At 38.0% G+C, this 17,430-nt stretch overlaps 1 long non-coding RNA gene and 1 pseudogene across 1 annotated transcript; one reads left to right on the forward strand and one right to left on the reverse strand.

Moving 5' to 3' along the window:
• Positions 1 to 484: 484 nt before the first annotated feature.
• Positions 485 to 6,771, reverse strand: LOC125372569 (annotated as a pseudogene).
• A 1,613-nt stretch (positions 6,772 to 8,384) lies between these two features.
• LOC124120854 lies at positions 8,385 to 10,408 on the forward strand. Its single transcript, XR_007218199.1, has 3 exons — positions 8,385 to 8,416; positions 8,953 to 9,056; positions 10,365 to 10,408. It is a non-coding gene; the product is annotated as an uncharacterized LOC124120854 (long non-coding RNA).
• Positions 10,409 to 17,430: the final 7,022 nt, after the last annotated feature.

Below are 17,430 nucleotides of genomic sequence, written 5' to 3' on the forward strand. Positions count from 1 at the left end.
GACTGGTATTATGTGCAGTCCAGAAGGAAAACCATGAACTACATTCCGTCCTTCAATTTTGTATAAATTTAAGATGGCATACACAACATTTGAATGTAGACAAAGTGCAAAGTACTTGATCGATGCCACGCTTCCATCTTGAAGAAGTACAACACTGCAGTCCCTTTTCTGCATCCTTGTATATGCTTCTGCATACAGTCGTTTCCCATCAGCATTCAAAACTCTTGAAACTTTCTTCACTTCTCTCAGGTTGGTCACTGGTAATCTTCTGAATATCTCGTCAGTAAGGTCATCTTCAGCAACGGGTTGAAGTGAACCAGCCATTGAACAGTTTGCAGCATCCTGCAACTTCTTCCATTTTGAACATTCACCTTGGGTGATGTCAAGTGTACGTAAAAATACCCTTGCTTGTCGCGCCCTCATAACTTGCTTCAGGACATTCCCTGTCCCATGAACTGACTGGAGTAGCATTGCATTGGCATCTTCAAATGCAAAGCAACTCCAGGCCCACATAGGACCCCACTCCGAACAGCACCCCATGCATATAGTCTGGCACAACACCAATGACTAAGTCAAATCCTTTCAATGACAGCAAACCTGACTTTCCCTTGAATCCTTTACTTCGCCTTCTTTCTGTGCCTCTCTCCATCGACAATCTAACATCTGTATCATTCCTGAAAGGGTGCTTCTCATGCTCAGGTCTGAAAGGATAACACCTTGAGTGTCCTCTTCCCTGCTGCACAACCACACCTGGTTCTTCACAAGTTATGCAAGCTTCTGTCCCATTGTAGTAGGTCATATTCAGAATCCCAGCTTTGACTGGAAGGTCAAATATACCACATACAACAGATAACTTGACAGGAATCCATTCCTCTGCTGTTGTGCTCAGTTGTATGCCTTCTTCATAGAGAGGATTGAGTTGCTTGGATAGAAGATGAATGTAGGGTTGGAATGGAGGTTTGCCTTTGCCTTGCCATATCCCAACAAGGAGCATGTTATCACGTGCAAATCTAAGTGATGGTGTCATTTCATTTACAGAAAGAAATATTGGCCATAACTCTATTTTCAAAGATGTGTACAGGTTCACTCCATCTGTATTTAGGACTGCTGTCAAGCTGTTTGGATCGGAGAGGAATTGTCCCTCATCTTGCAATCTGCGATAAGCTCTCCCATCAGTAATGTCTCGCAGAATGTCATCACATCTTTCTGCTAGAGTCTTCTTCCTTTCTTGATTATCTTTCCAAATACCTGAAGAAAGAAATCCTAAAGTTAACATTCAGCTAATAACTTTTATAAAGGATTATATAAAGACACTCAGTCAAACCTCATTAAAGATGCTTTTAAACCTTATGAGTTCTTGTCAGGGTATTATCTTTGCACGCTGCAGCAAATTACACAGCTATTTTACTATAGCTATTAGCCAATATAAGTTATTTTGGTGAAATTTGAGGTGTTTTACTTGAAAGACAAAAGAATCTGGAAACCAGTATTACAAAACATACACTTAATCCTGAAATGAACAAATTTTACAGCTTCCATATTTTCAATCTTGCAACAGCCTTTCGATAATGTCTTATATTTCCATGGGTATAACTAAAAAATAGTGCCACGACACTAAAGCTCACCTGCTTTGACTTAAATATTACATTTCCATATATTGCATTATATGCGATTTTGATTACATTAACAATGTCTTCAAGTCAAATGAAGGTCTAATTTAAAAATAACGCAAGCACCATCAGACATCTGTTGCTTCTCACCAATAGTCACCATGTACATGTACCAAATTAAATATCATTATCTGCCAAAATGGCAGTGTAAGGGTCAAAAATAGCTTTCTCAACGTGCTTGATATGGCGACCATTTTGAATTCCCTGATCACAACAAAATCTTTAGTGCAAACTAATATCCTGGCAAAGTTCAGTTTGACTGCTGCAGAAATTTCCAAGAAAAATTCCATATTTCAATACATACAATGACTGGGGGAGTCAAGCAAAATACAATGGTCAAATCATACTCCATGTTCTCAGTGATGTCTGCAGCTGTGAAGCTGAGACTTTGCAAGGGTAATAAGAGCAACTCTATGCTGCAGATATAATATAATACCAACATCCACTGATTTAAAATAGGTTTTATCAATTTGTTCTTTTCAGTATCATAATGCAAGTTATTCCAGGTGAGCTGCAGCTAAATTTCACTTCATTATCTGCATACTGGCCGACTAATGACTTGAATTTGAAAATTGAACTGGAACGGCCTCATGGGTGGGAGCATGCATGCTAAGTTTCAGCTTCATCGGCCCAGTAGTTTCAGAGAAAGTATTGTTTACACATGCCGACATTGCTGACTATGACGGGTGACGACAGACAAACAGGCCCTGACTTAAGCTCACTTGCCCTTTGGGCAGATGAGCTAAAAAAATCAAGAAGCTTTATCAAAGGACTGCTGTAATAATGTAATATCATTAAATGGATTAGTTTTGAAGAATTGTTTCCATTATTTTACTTGTTTTCTCATACAAGAAACTTCAATTACCTGGACTCTGAAGAAGGCTTGACAGCTGTGTCTTCACATCAGCAAAAACAAAACTCTGTCTGGGTTGACGTCCCTTTTTCATTTGTGCTGAAAAAGGACCTTTATATCAGAGGCCATCACATTGCTCTCTTTCACAGGCAAAAAAGTCTTCATTGTCAGGAAAAACTTGGCTGCAAAGAACGCAGTAATGACATTCCTTCATTTTGGAATCATCAACAAATTTCCAGATATTTTCATAAGTTAGTTTCTGAATAGATGCTGATTCCGGATAAACTTCTCTCAAGGTGACTATAATATCCTTACATGTGCTAGCAGACAGGTTATTCCTTAAGAAACATGAAAGTAGTTTCACAGCCTGTATCTCTTGAATTGAAAGATTAGAATCAGTACACAAGAGGTCAACTGTGTCAGTTCTACTAGCATCGGAGTCACTACTTGTCTCATCAGTATCATCTGATTCAAAGGACACAGTTTCTTCGTCACTTGACACAAACTCGCTACTTGATGCACAGTTGTAGTCCATTGAGTAGCTGTCTTCAGATACACTGTCAGTAACTGAAAATAAAAGATTCAAATCTTAAGCAATTATCTCAGTTGGCAGAAACTTTTAACAAAGTGTTTTATCTGGGAAAATTCAACCGTGGCCTATGGCAGTTGCATTGGGAAAAATTAACTGTTTGACCAAAAGGGGAAGAATGCAAAGTTTGCGAAAAATTGTCCCGCATAGGATTTCTGAGTGGTCATTTGCATACAGTGACCTTGACCTTTGAGATCTGCCCCACCTAGTGTAAATGTTTTCCCAGGGGTATATAGGGGGCGTCCAAAGTTTGATATCCTATAGAAGTCACCTTATGAAGTTATAGCCAAAAGACGAATCGGCGGCAGCGGTCAAAATCAGGCAAACACATTTATTAAGCAGTCCCCGTTCCACGGGGCTGCTAATTAATAAGGATGGGTATTGGAAGTCTAAAGCGTATTGTGATATACTGCGATACACAAGGCCGTATCACGATATATTGTATTGTGCATAAGGCCAAAGTGTACTCACACTTTGGCCTTATCTTCTCGTTTTTGACGACCTTTCATGACGCTGTTGCGATGTTGATGACACGAATGTTTACCGACCATGGTTCACGGACATGTACAAAATTATGCGAATGTATACAAGGGAGGTAAATGCAAACTAACCACTTGTTATGGTCTTCGATTGAAGCAAACAGCTTTGTGTTTGGAAATACATCAATAACATTTCAACGGTGTTTTTCAAGTCAATTAAAATTCATATCTTTTTAAATCTGATATACGGATAATACCAACTCTTCAAAAATAGTATAGTGAAAAGTATCACTGAAAGAATGAACCGTGATTTACCGGTATGCGGGCATCCCCAATAATTAATTACCGTTGTTGTATAGGAATGCAAACAGATGGATTATTTCATTTCGGATTACGATTCCAGTTTTGTAACAAAGTTGTTTTGTACTATTATTAGAGCACGTCCCTGTCAACACGCTAGCTTGTCAGTCTTGTTTGAGAAGTTAATGTAATGGATAAATCTGTGATATATGGAATAAGTCTTCCTGGGCATTGCCCAGTTGGGCTCAAAATGAGTACCTTATGAAATACCAAACAAACCTAATGAAAATGAGTACAATTGGTTGAAAATATTACCTGAAGCACTGTGCTGCTGAGTTACTACAGAATAAACAAGAACATTTAAAATAGTTTGGATTGTTTCCTTTGCAATCCTAATACTCCAAAAACTTACCAACTGACACTCTCTGAGCCAATGTTGATGCTTCATCTTGTCCATCATGTTCAACACCTGAATAAGAGAAGAATGGAGTCATAAAGTATACATCTCATCTGTTACCAGATCAACAAAAGATGCTAAATGTGGATGGTCCAGCCACCAAAGTTAGACCATTATCATATGGGTCGCATCAGAGGGACCTTTCCTATAACCATTAACAAATCACCAAGCTTCTGACAGAATTGTCAGAGCTGCCTAAATCAGACAGTTATTTATATTTCCGAATGGCTCCCAAATGCATCCAAGCCATCAGAAAACTTACATTTAAAAATTCATACAAACATAGCTGACAGGTAAAAACAATAACATACCAACTGAATCCGTTTGAGTCAATGCTGAAGCTTCATCATGTGCATCCATATGATCAAACACATCACCACCCGAGATAATGTTGGATTCAAGAAGTACATCATCCGATGTGGAAGCTTGGGAAACCTCAAGCATGTTCTTGTTCTTCCATCTTGCTGCTGTGCGTTGAGGAACACCGACATCTGGATCATCCAAGTATCTCTTCTTAATTCTTTTCACTGGACCTAACATGATTAAATACTAAATGCAATTTAAAATTATTTAAACTATGCCTGTACATGTTTACTTGGTATTTATAAATGACAACATTAAAAAGTACAATGTCATGTCACTGCTGCTTACCAAGGCCCTCGTGACCACCTGGTTTAAAACTTGACGGCCAAATCAATAACATAAACTGCACACTCAGTCCAATGGGTACATTCAGACCTACTTATTAAATATGGTTGCTGTTTTGAGGTATGAGCATGATGAGTCACGTACACAGAATAATTATAAAATCAAACATTTCTGTTGTTTTACAACTGTACACGATGTTACCTGACACTTCCGGCTATCTGTAATCACTGGCGTCCCTTATTTTGAGGGCAACTTTTCAGATATGCCTTGTAAATTGTAACCATGTCATAAGCCAGATGTTATTTAAAAACTTTGGCGAAACCGCATTATCAGTGGTTCATATTGGGAAAGGGAGGTCACTCTAATTTCAAACGGGAGCTATCTCCGTTGTTTTTGTATTTGCAAGTTATGGCGTCACCCACGCTGTACGTTGTTGGTCCAGCTATTAAATGCCCAGCTTTATCCCTAATGTAAAACGTATGCGTAATTAAATGTTTGAATGCATTATATATTTATGTTTCCATCCGTACATCTTCTAAGATTGGTTTAGTGGTGATAACCATTTTCTAAAATGTGGGCCCACATCTTTCCCGTCATCTATGGTGATCGAAACAAGTGGGCCCACATTTGTATTACGCCTAGCTTCGTTTGTTTCGTTAGTTCTGATAATCAATCCCTAAAAATGTGGGCAGACGTTCTTACGTCATATTGATTGCAACAGGAGGGACCACATTTATTAATCGCGAAATTCTACTTAAATATTGATAATCATTTTCTCAAATGTGGGCCCACATTGTTCCCGTCATATATGGTGATCGAAACAAGTGGGCAGACGTTCTTCCGTCATAGTGATTACAAAAGGAGGGACCACATTAAAAAATCGCTAGCTTCATTAGCTTGGCTTACTTATAACCATTTTCTAAAATGTGGGCCCACATTGTTCCCGTCTTATAGTGATCGTTTGCCAGAACTTGTTCCATAAAAGGAATAACTCATGAATATTAATGACCCTACGACCTAGTTTGGCCATGTTCGAAGAAGTGAGTTCTGCTGTATTGCCATCTTATTTTAAATAGACAAATTATGAGTTCATTATGCGGGTTTGTTTACGTAGTATAAATTCTCAACAACAAATGCGTTTACTTTCGAGCCTGACCACCCGATCCCGTTAGTCGCCTTGTCGTAAAAGGCGACTAACGGGATCGGGTGGTCAGGCTCGCTGACTTGGTTGATGCATGTCATCGATCTCAATTGCGTGGATCGATGCTGATGATATCAATCACTGAATTGTCTGGTCCAGACTCGATTATTTACAGACCGCCGTCATATAGCTGGAATATTGCTGAGTGCGGCGTTAAACAACAAACCAACCAACCAACTTTCAAATGTGGGCCCACCTCGAACTTTCGATTAGGCAAACGGAGTTAGCTCCCTTCTTGAACCACCGATAATGCGGTTTCACGAAAAAGTTTTATCAGAAGAGATTTGAATGCTGTCATACCCCAATGGCAAAGAAAATCAATGCTTCCAGGTTTAGGTGTGCAGAATTAAACATGCTGGATCTAAAAGAAAAAAACTTACTGAGTTCATGAGCTGTGTGCAGGTGTCATATCACATTTTGTTTAGTGGACAGAAGACGTTTGCACAACAAGCACTGAAACTTCGTTTGTCCATCAACGTCCGTTTTCACGTAGGAATTATCTTTGTTTCGCTGCATTTTCGCATTTCTTCTTGTCACTAAGACTATTTAATGAGGGGCATTTCTTGTGTGTACTAAAACGTCTCAGATTTCTTCTTTGTCGACGAAAATGGCGGGCGATGATTGGTAAAAGTTCCTTGCATGGTCAGTAGAGGCATCGCTGGCAGAGCACTTGCAGGATTCCAATCGGAGGCAGTGTAAAGAGTTGTGTCAAAAATATATTTGTCTTCAAAATAATTCCAATATTTCATTATCAAAAGTATTGAAATAACTCTTGAATATTTATTTAGAAACAACTTTATAAATTATGTCTTTTTTGTTGAAAAAAAATGATAAACGGCAACCGGATGTCAGGGCCAATATTCCAGGTAGAAGTGCCCTGGAACCTGGATACGGTACCACGGATCTAATATTACCTAAAGTCTCCTGCGCAACTTCGGGTATATTCAAGTTTTGGCGGTTCCATAGACGCTCTCGACACGACGATATAGATAAAGTATTTCGTAATTTTCACAATTAAAACGCGCCCGAATCTCAAAGAAAGAATGTCTTCGCAACCACAGTACGCAGCTTTGTTGTGGTATCTGGAAGATGCTTTCAGCGTCCAGTCAGTAAGCACAATCACTGTGCCAAGGAGAGAGGCGTGGGAATACCAACAAGGGGACAGGGTCCAGGCAAAACATCGTGGAAAGCTTTTCCCCGCGGAAATTATTCGGGTGTCAGGTATGTAAAACAAACTCACTAGTTTTTATATTCTACTCTATGTACTTGAAATACGGGGTCGAAATTTGGAATTGTAAGCCGTTCAGCATGGCTTTAATAATGGGCCGAATAATGGAATAGGCTAACAAAAAAAAGGAATAATTTAAACATTTTAGATTCAGCTGAACTTCGGTAAGATGTTTTCACGCATATCATCTATGACGCAATGTCTAGATTTCTGTGAATTTCATTTTTAATCTGTAGGCTGATGATGTTTGGCATGAAGTGTAGAATCATCTAAGAAAACTTACTGTAATTTATATTTTGAAAAATCATTCATCACTTGCTATTTGATATAGAAAATGAAAAAGGTTGCCTACAGGATAGCACTTTTGTTACTGGTGTAAGCCTACATCGTTTCACTATGGATTTTAAATTGTAACCTTGTCAGTTTATATACAAACCCTTTGGTGCGAGTGAAACAATGGCATGCTGTTCATCAGCTGTAACATATTATGTAGGAAATATTTGATCAAGCTGATGTCATAGAAGTAGGGTCTGATTTTAAAGAAATTTCTTGAACTATATCTACTTTTATTTTCTCTTCAAGATGACAAAGTGCAATTGGCGAAGGAGGCGGAAGCAGTAGTAGAGAGAATTAGGAAGGAAATGGAGGCAAACAACCATGCAGGTGTGTATTCCATTAACATGGTCATTACTTGACATCCTCGAAACTTATCCATTTGTGCTTAAACTTGATAATATTAAAAGATAATAATTTTACAATGATATTTTTAAAAAAAATCAAAATTGTCATTTTTCTTAAAATTAGGCCTTTCAGTAACCAATGTTACTATTATGATATTCATTATGGCAGTATTTTCTTGTAAATTCTTGAAATTCTAACTGATTTCTTCTTCTTTTTCAAGAGAACATTCAGTTGCCTGAATCTTCTGAGGGTGTACAAGTGGTACATGTAGAAGGCATTAAGGAGATAAAGAAGACCCAAGTGAAGAAAGGTACATAATATTAATTCAACAATGTTAAATCTACACAATCAGTTCAGTAAAATTTTCAGCATTTTGCAGAAATAATGTAATTTTTTGCTTTAACGTTTCTTGTTTAAATATTTGGACTTTTTGTTTTCTTCAATCCAGTTTAAAAAATTGTTTCTAAACTGTGAAATTATGGTCGCAGATGGTCATCTCAGAATAATACACCTATTACTTCCTTCTAAAGCTTTCCTCTGCCAATCTTCAGTACTAGAATCAACAATTTTGCAGATTCGTCAAATAATGTTTTATCACAATCATGTGATGATGCATCTTTGAGCAGTGTTGAGTGATACATGTAATACTTCATATTCAGTGTGATTCTTTATGTTTTGTTTAGTAAAAATATCTGTTCACTGATGATTCTTATGACAGGGATTTATCTAGGATTTTTTACGAAGGGCCCATGGCAGATGAATTGGGAAAAATGTTGTGTGTTAAGTGGGAAGGGGGAGTATTCATGACATGAATTCTTTTCTAGATGTTTTTGTGTGCTTTGGTAGGTGACAGTGTCAAAAGAAAGAGCTGTTCTAGAAATGAAGCCCAGGAATCAAGCCAGTCACAAGAAGGACAAGAACCTTCAAGAAAGATATCAAGAATTCTTGAGGTTGTACAAATATTACATTGTCATTTAGCCCTTTCTAGCTCACCTGGACCAAAGGTCCGGTGGGCTTATGCCATGGTCTGCTTGTCTGTTGTCGTGTTTAAACAGTTTCTCCGAAACTACTGGGCCAATGGAGCTGGAACTTGGCATGCATGTTCGAGCAATGATGACACCTAGATTTATTCAAGAGGTTCAGATCCGATTTTCAATATGGCCGCCACAGCAGCCATATTGAAAATCCAAGCTAGGGCATTAGTCTGCTAATTTGGCAGCTACTGAAGTGAAATTTAGTATCTGGGTAGTAAGTAGTTGGGCTAAACATATATCAAATGGTTTCTGTAATTTTGACCTTTGCACTTTGGCCTTGCTCTCAAAATCGCCTACCGTATTCAACATAATAAACACCCTGCTCCAATAAGCAGCCCCTTAAGTACATTTTCTTGGAAGTTTCTGCAGCTATCAAAATGCTATGAAGCTCAAACTTTGCAAGGATGCAACAGTTTAGCTCTATGCTGAATATAATTGCAGTCAGATAATTAAAAGTGGTTGCCAATAGCAACCATATTGAACATATTGGAAAGTCTATTTCTTGCCATTTTTGCAGAAAATAATGTGTAATTTGATACATGGTTTGTTTGTACTGAGAAGCAACATATATCTGATGTTGTTCGGTGTATTTTGAAATTTTACAATGATTTGGTACTTAGCCGCACTCACAATTTCACATGTATATTGTAATATGGACCAATTTTGTCTTGGAAAATTCTGCAGTGAAATTGAAACTTTGTAAGGATAATGAAGGCAACAACTTTAAGTCTATACTGCTTATTTTGTTGTTATCTATTAATTCAAAATGGCCGATACGGCAGCTATATGATTTTGAAAGCTTGCAAAGATGAAGTCAAATTTGTTATTTTTAGTATCATACTACACAGTATTCCAGGTGTCGCTACAATTCCCATGGAACTATTTTTAGATAATTTTCTGGCGAGAATATTTCAAATACACCAGATGTTGCCACTAACTGCAGTTATAAATCAGTCTACGTCTGTAGCTGGCATTAGGTGGGTTCATCGTTGCATCATAATTAATGGGCAATTACACATCACTTGACAGTAATTTATATTAAGTTCATAATGGATTGGAATAGGGAAGCGGTTTCAATGACTATCTGATATATCATGATATTGTTACATAATGCGACACACAGTCTTATATTCTCTATAATGTGGTCAGTTACTAATTCTTTAATTTAAATAAAATTATTGCAAAGATACCAAGTATCTTATCTTTCCACCTCATTTCTTCTAGATGACAGACTCGCACACACAAGATGCAACAAGTCTTGGAAGTACCCAAGGTGAGTTGAGTCAAAATTATAATGAAATTCAGTATTATTATCAGTCCATGGGCAGCGACTTCAATAAGCACAAGCAGCCAGCAAAACAGATTATTACCTACTTGTCATTTCTTGATGAGTTTTAGTTGCCTACTTTTGGAACAAGAGAACCCATTGATAATTAATTAATAAATTATTCTGCTGCCTACTTTTTAACTCTTAAACTTAATGAAACCAGGAGATAAAAGTTACATTATTCTTATCTTTATCTGTAATAGCAACAGTAATTGTCATTGTCGAATTTTGTGCAATAGTCATGATTCCATTTGGTGAGAAGATTTTAATTATCCCCCGCCGCGCGAAAGCGCGAAGCGGGGGATATAGTATTCATGACCGTCCGTACGTACGTCCGTACGTCCGTACGTCTGTACGTCCGTACGTCCGTCCGTACGTCCCACCTGTTTGTTGCCGCGATATCTCAAGAACTAAACACTGGATTGTCTTCATATTTGGAACTATGGTGTATATACAGACTCCGCAGACACCAGTCGGTTTTGGTGACCTTGATCCCATTTTCAAGGTCACAGCAGACAAATCTGCTTTTAGAGTTGGAAAACGGTGTTGCCGCGATATCTCAAGAACTAAACACTGGATTGTCTTCATATTTGGAACTATGGTGTATATACAGACTCCGCAGACACCAGTCGGTTTTGGTGACCTTGATCCCATTTTCAAGGTCACAGCAGACAAATCTGCTTTTAGAGTTGGAAAACGGTGTTGCCGCGATATCTCAAGAACTAAACACTGGATTGTCTTTATATTTGGAACTATGGTGTATATACAGACTCCGCAGACACCAGTCGGTTTTGGTGACCTTGATCCCATTTTAAAGGTCACAGCAGGCAAATCTGCTTTTAGAGTTGGAAAACGGTGTTGCCGCGATATCTCAAGAACTAAACACTGGATTGTCTTCATATTTGGAACTATGGTGTATATACAGACACCGCAGACACCAGTCGGTTTTGGTGACCTTGACCCCATTGTCAAGGTCACAGCAGGCAAATCTGCTTTTGGAGTTGGAAAACGGTGTTGCCGCGATATCTCAAGAACTAATCGCTGGATTGTCTTCATATTTGGAACTATAGTGTATATACAGACACCGCATACACCTGTCAGATTTGGTGACCTTGACCCCATTTTCAAGGTCACAGCAGGCAAATCTGTTTTTGGAGTTGGAAAACGGTGTTGCCACAATATCTCAAGAACTAATCGCTGGATTGTCTTCATATTTGGTACTATGGTGTACAGGCGGGGGATATTTCGTCACTCTGTGACAAATACTTGTTTAAATTACCCCTGAGACAGTCAGTGGAATGAAATCAATATTCAGATATCAGGAGCAATCTAATTGTCCCTCTGATTATAAACTTAGATGTACAGAATATGTATGTAATTTGAAACCATGATTCTGCTTTTTGTAGCAGAATATAACCGCAGCCAAATCATGAAATGATGACCTGAAATGTATATAAAATCACATATAATGCACCACTGTGTAAAGTACTGTTAGTGTCTTGCATGCTAAAATTATATTTGGCTAAATGAACTAATAAAACAGCACAGTGATTTTGGATATTAGTGCTGATAGGTTAGCACTGAGATAATTTATAAACTCAGCATTCAAAATTTATGTTGGAGACTTTGGTCCTTAACTTATCTTTTATCATTGCAGTTGGTTTAATATCAAAATGTTGCAGAACCTGGTATTACAGTAAACCCTTTGTGTTGTCTGACTCAGTTGTTTACAATGGAATTCATGGATTTTTTTGTTTTCAGGTGTTCAAGGATCTCTGGACATGACAGGAAAATGTTCCAAGTGTAGATATCAATGTCGGTAGGTGAAGCTTTACTATTAAAAGTATTAATTTTGATTTTCATTAACAAACCTGGATAAAAGTATGCATAATTACTAGCAATATAATAGGGATGTCAAATAGTGAATAGATCATGCAGATTTTGAAAAAGAAATGGTCTTCTAAATAGAGTTGTGACGTTAGATCGATATGTATTCGTATCACGATCCAAGAACATGCGATACGATACATCCCTAAGTTTTCTATTTATCAATATATTTACGATACATTACATTAATTTAATCTACCTGTTTTGATGCGTAATATTTGGTTATAAACTCGTTTTAATTATCCACAATAAAACAGAATTGAGATCTTGTTCATTTTTTCCTACTGATATGAAGTAATGAACATGACAGTAAATGTAAAACATAAAACAAACTGCATAATTTTGCATATTTGATTTTATTTCTCAACTTACAGGCATGTTCAGCATTGAAATGTGTATCATGATACGTATGTAATGGAATCATATCGTAAAGCATGTATCACAATATGTATTGTATCGTGGCAAATGTGTATGTCACAACTACTAGATTCTAAAGCATCCATTGGAAATTGTTCAAAATGTGAGCAAACTTTGTCTCAGAAAGAAAAGAAAAAATGATATGCTAAGTGTTTATCTTATCAGTATTACTTCAAAAGAACAATGTAAGTGAATGAATTTAAATTTTACTTTTCTTGCAATTTTAGTTCTGCTTGTATATTAATTTAGTCCTATTCAAAAATAGGACACTTTCAATTTATGAAAGAGCAATTAATAATACTTCACTTGACTATTTTTTAAAGTAAAGTATTAACATGTCTTTCTTTTCAATTACAGGTGCAAAGACATTTCAAGACTAAAGGAAAGAGTGCGACATCTTGAGGAAGCCTTCAAGAAGCTTCAGGCAGAGAAGCAGAACACATCTGCCCAACTTGTGTCTCCTGTGGCATCACCAATATCTTCACCCCGATCTTCGCCACTGGCCAGTCCAGGAGCAAAACTGTCGGCCGTTACACCCTCCCCATGTGCCCCATGTGAAGCAGTGACCTCACAAGTCAACTCACTGGTGACCAGCATCTCACATTTACGGAAGACAAATGTACAGCTGTGTGTGAAAGAGCTGGCTCATCTTGTCTTCACTGAGGAAGAACTGAGGGACTGCTCTTTGAGTGGGAAAAAGTCCCCACATTCCAAAGAAATTGCTAGACCTCCGTTAGATAATACAAAGGTTGTCTCATTTTAGCAAGCTGCAATGAAGCACATGCCAGGTACCGAGTGGAACCAAATAAGGGAAAAATTTCAGAACGTGCAAAAACAGAAAAGAAGTAAAAAATCAAAGTCAACCTTGGCAATTTTTATAAAGAAATTTAGTATGGAGTGACATTTTTAACATTTGGCTATTAAAATAAAGTTAAGATTTTTGGAAACCATTTCACAGTTATTTGTATTGATAAATGTCTCAATAACTATCAACTTTGTAAATATCTGGACCAGTCAGAATGTTTTCTTGATTTTTATATTCTCATTTGATAGTAAAGTGGTGAACTTTGATAAATTTATTTTATATCAATTTTAAATCTAAACTTTGGAATGTGGGGATCGTCAAAATAATCATCTCCCAATGTATTGTGTAATGTACAAGAATATTTTTAAATGCAACACTTTTGTGATATACTTTTCTGTGACATTTTAATGGCCATCAAAACCAAGTTTATGTGACTTAACTTTTTGTTGTGTTCATGGAAATTCCTGCAGTATGATTAGCTGAATTGGTCACGTGTTATTGCATTCATTTCCTAATGAATGTAAAAAAATAAGCCACGCCCACCGCGGCGCACTACTTTTATTACTGCAAAATGTCGGGGAATCCCAATATTACAGTCGAGGGAATTACCTTTCTGCTCAAGTGTATCGTCATGCACAGGACATTGAGCAACTTGCATGCATATTCATTGTCCAAACTACCCTTTGAAACCGAAGGCCGAGAATGAATGAAACAGCAAAACGTGCAAGCTCGCTCGACTGTTTTTTTTCCCGCTCGCCTCGGTTTAACTTTCATGTCTTCGGGTTTCATTTATAACTAGCATTTCTCCATCTGTGTTTTACCGTAATCAGGGAAGGAATGTTTGAATCACACAGTAAATGACCAGTAAATGACCATGTTATTTGAAACAGCCGCCTTCTCTCGGACATATTTCGGACATATTTCTTCCGGTTCGTTACAGTCTGACTGTTGCAGTTCTTTTTGCCTCTTGCCTTAATTGACAGGTCCAATGAACATTATTTTAATCCCACTCTCCGTTGATTGGCTACTGACTGTAGGCGTGTCAAGTTATGTGCATAAATTAAACGATCACATGTTTCATGTCACGCCACTGTATGTATAACTACACCTGGAATGTTTATCAATGTCGTCATTTTTGTCTGTTTTGATATTATGCAACTGTTTTGGGTTAAACTATTGCAGATTAAACATGTTTTACGTTGTCGAATTTAATTATAAGCATTGACTGTATATTTGTTTCGGTTCATTGAGGTATGAATCGAAAAACCGATGTGCAAACTTTTGTAAGAATCCGCCACGAGGATTCATACAGTTTGCACATCGGTTTTTCGATTTATACCTCAATGAACCGAAACAAATATACAGTCAATCCTTAATTAGCTCACTTGATGTCAGAGTTTGAAGTACTGCTGACAATATAAATGATCGTATTTTATACCTTTTGTTTGTCTTTTTTAGATGTCTTGAAAGTGCACTTTAAATCATTCTTGGCAAAACCAAGTTGCAACTTGTTTCATCCCTTAACTGGTTAAATTATTGTTAGACACACTCTTTTTTTGAAAATGGCACAGAACTGTGTTTCTTTACAGCTGCAGAGTTCGTGAAAAGTTCAGGAACTCATCATGAAAGTTTCGTGAACTCTTCACGAATAATGTTTGTGAAGACTAAATGGCCATTTGACTTCATGAAAAGTTCATGAACTTGTTCATGCATTCGTTCGTGAAAGGTTCATGAACTTATTCACGAACAAATTGTGAACTAGTTCATGAACTTGTTCGTTAACTTAGTTCACGAAAAAGTTCGTGAAGTGAAAAGTGGCCATTTAGTGTTCACGAAAACTTCATGAAAAGTTCATGAAAACTGTTCGTGAAGTGTTCACGAAATGTTCGTGAATATTTCATGAAGTATTCATCAAATTTTCAACAGGGTTACTCGGTAGAAGGGCTAGAGCTTACTCTTCCTCTGAAGGACATGTGAAGATCCGGGGTAGAATAGGACTTCAGCAACCCATGCTTGCCGTAAAAGGTGACTATGCTTGTTGTAAGAAGCGACTAACGGGATCGGGTGGTCTGGCTCGCTGACTTGGTCGATGCATTTAATCGATCCCAATTGCGTGGATTGATGCTCATGATATTAATCACTGGATTGTCTGGTCTAGACTCAATTATTTACAGACAGCCATCATTGGTTGAAGCATGCCATCAATCCCAATTGCATGGATCGATGCTCATGATGTCAATCACTGGATTGTCTGGTCCAGACTCGATTATTTACAGACTGCCATCATATGGCTGGAATATTGCTAAGTGTGGCGTTAGGGGCGGTCGGGTAGCCTAGTGGTTAAAGCGTTCGCTCGCCATGCCGAAGACCCGGGTTCGATTCCCGACATGGGTACAATGTGTGAAGCCCATTTCTGGTGTCCCCCGCCGTGATATTGCTGGAATATTGCTAAAAGCGGCGTAAAACCGTACTCACTCACTCACTCACTAAGTGTGGCGTTAAACAACAAACAAACAAATAATGTTTCTGTCACTACACCTCTGTAGTAACCTGTTCAGATTTCTATCATGTCACTCACCATGAATCAGAATGTCATCGGCTATACTAATGACTCCTTCTAGACCTTCAAGATTTTTGTTTAACACTCTTTGGAAGATTTCAGAGCTGACCTTTGTACCAAAGGGCAAACATAACCACCTCTTTCAAATGGTGTGATTACAGTTGCTGCTGCTCTCCTCGTAAAGAACACAATACCAGTAGCCATGGGTAAGGACTTACTAAACAGTTAATCAGGTAGTGCATCACCAATAGTTGGTAATGGATAACGCTCACGTTTAGAGATTTCTCAGCAATGCATACCCTTAGTTGTCCTGTCTTCTTCACTTGGACAGAGATTTGTGAGCACCACTCTGTAGGCTAAGTCACAGGTATTAAGACACCTAACTTGATTGTAACAAATGTTATACTTGGGATAACACTTTCTTGGTAAAGTACAGATACTAGTGCCATCTGGGATTCGAATCCTCACTCACAGAGTGAGGCACCTAATCAGCAGCACACAAAGTCAGTGATCGAACCCACTCAGCCACCAAGGCTTCAACAAAAAATGGAAATCCGACAATTGGTAGTTCAGATCACATACTTTGTGTACCCCTCTGACAGGTGTAACTTGGCACGGCTCCCATGATCGAAAGTTATGAACACAATATCCCATGAGGTGCCTAACGCTGGCAGTGTGGGTTCAAATCCCAGGGGGGACTCAACCGAAAAAAGTACTAGACTAAGAAAGTGTTGTCCCAAATATAACATTTCTTACATTTGGCCAATTTCTTAATGGCATTGAGGGTTTATGCTTGATTGTAACATCATTCATAAGCTTGGTGAGAGATAGTACATAGTCGTCCCTGCTACATGCCAAAGGATTCTCTTTGATGTACTCTTCTTGTGCTCCATGAAAAGCTTTCTTTGACATGCTTGGACAACACTTCTAAAAATGATTCATCTGTCTGCATTTTCCCCAAGCATGGCACAATCCTTTGCAAAATGGGTGTTCATGTCCTCAGAATTTTCAAGTTCTTACTGTCACTTGTTCCTGTGTGTTTCTGTGAGGTGTGATGCATGTTTCTGTGGATTTATCTTCCTTCATTTCTGGATGTATAGATGTTCTGTGATTTGGTTGTCACTTTGTCAGCTGACTGACCCCTGTTATAACTTTGAGCTGTGATGCAGTATTCTCATGACTTCAACAAATGTCAACACACATCACTAGTGTGAGGTTATGTTCTTGCAGTAGGCATTTTCAAATACTGGCGTCATTGATGCCAAACACTATTCTGTCCCTTAAAAGTGAATCT

Source organism: Haliotis rufescens, unplaced genomic scaffold (assembly GCF_023055435.1).
Source record: "Haliotis rufescens isolate VD_foot unplaced genomic scaffold, xgHalRufe1.0.p SCAF_43, whole genome shotgun sequence".
Lineage (NCBI taxonomy): Eukaryota > Metazoa > Mollusca > Gastropoda > Lepetellida > Haliotidae > Haliotis > Haliotis rufescens.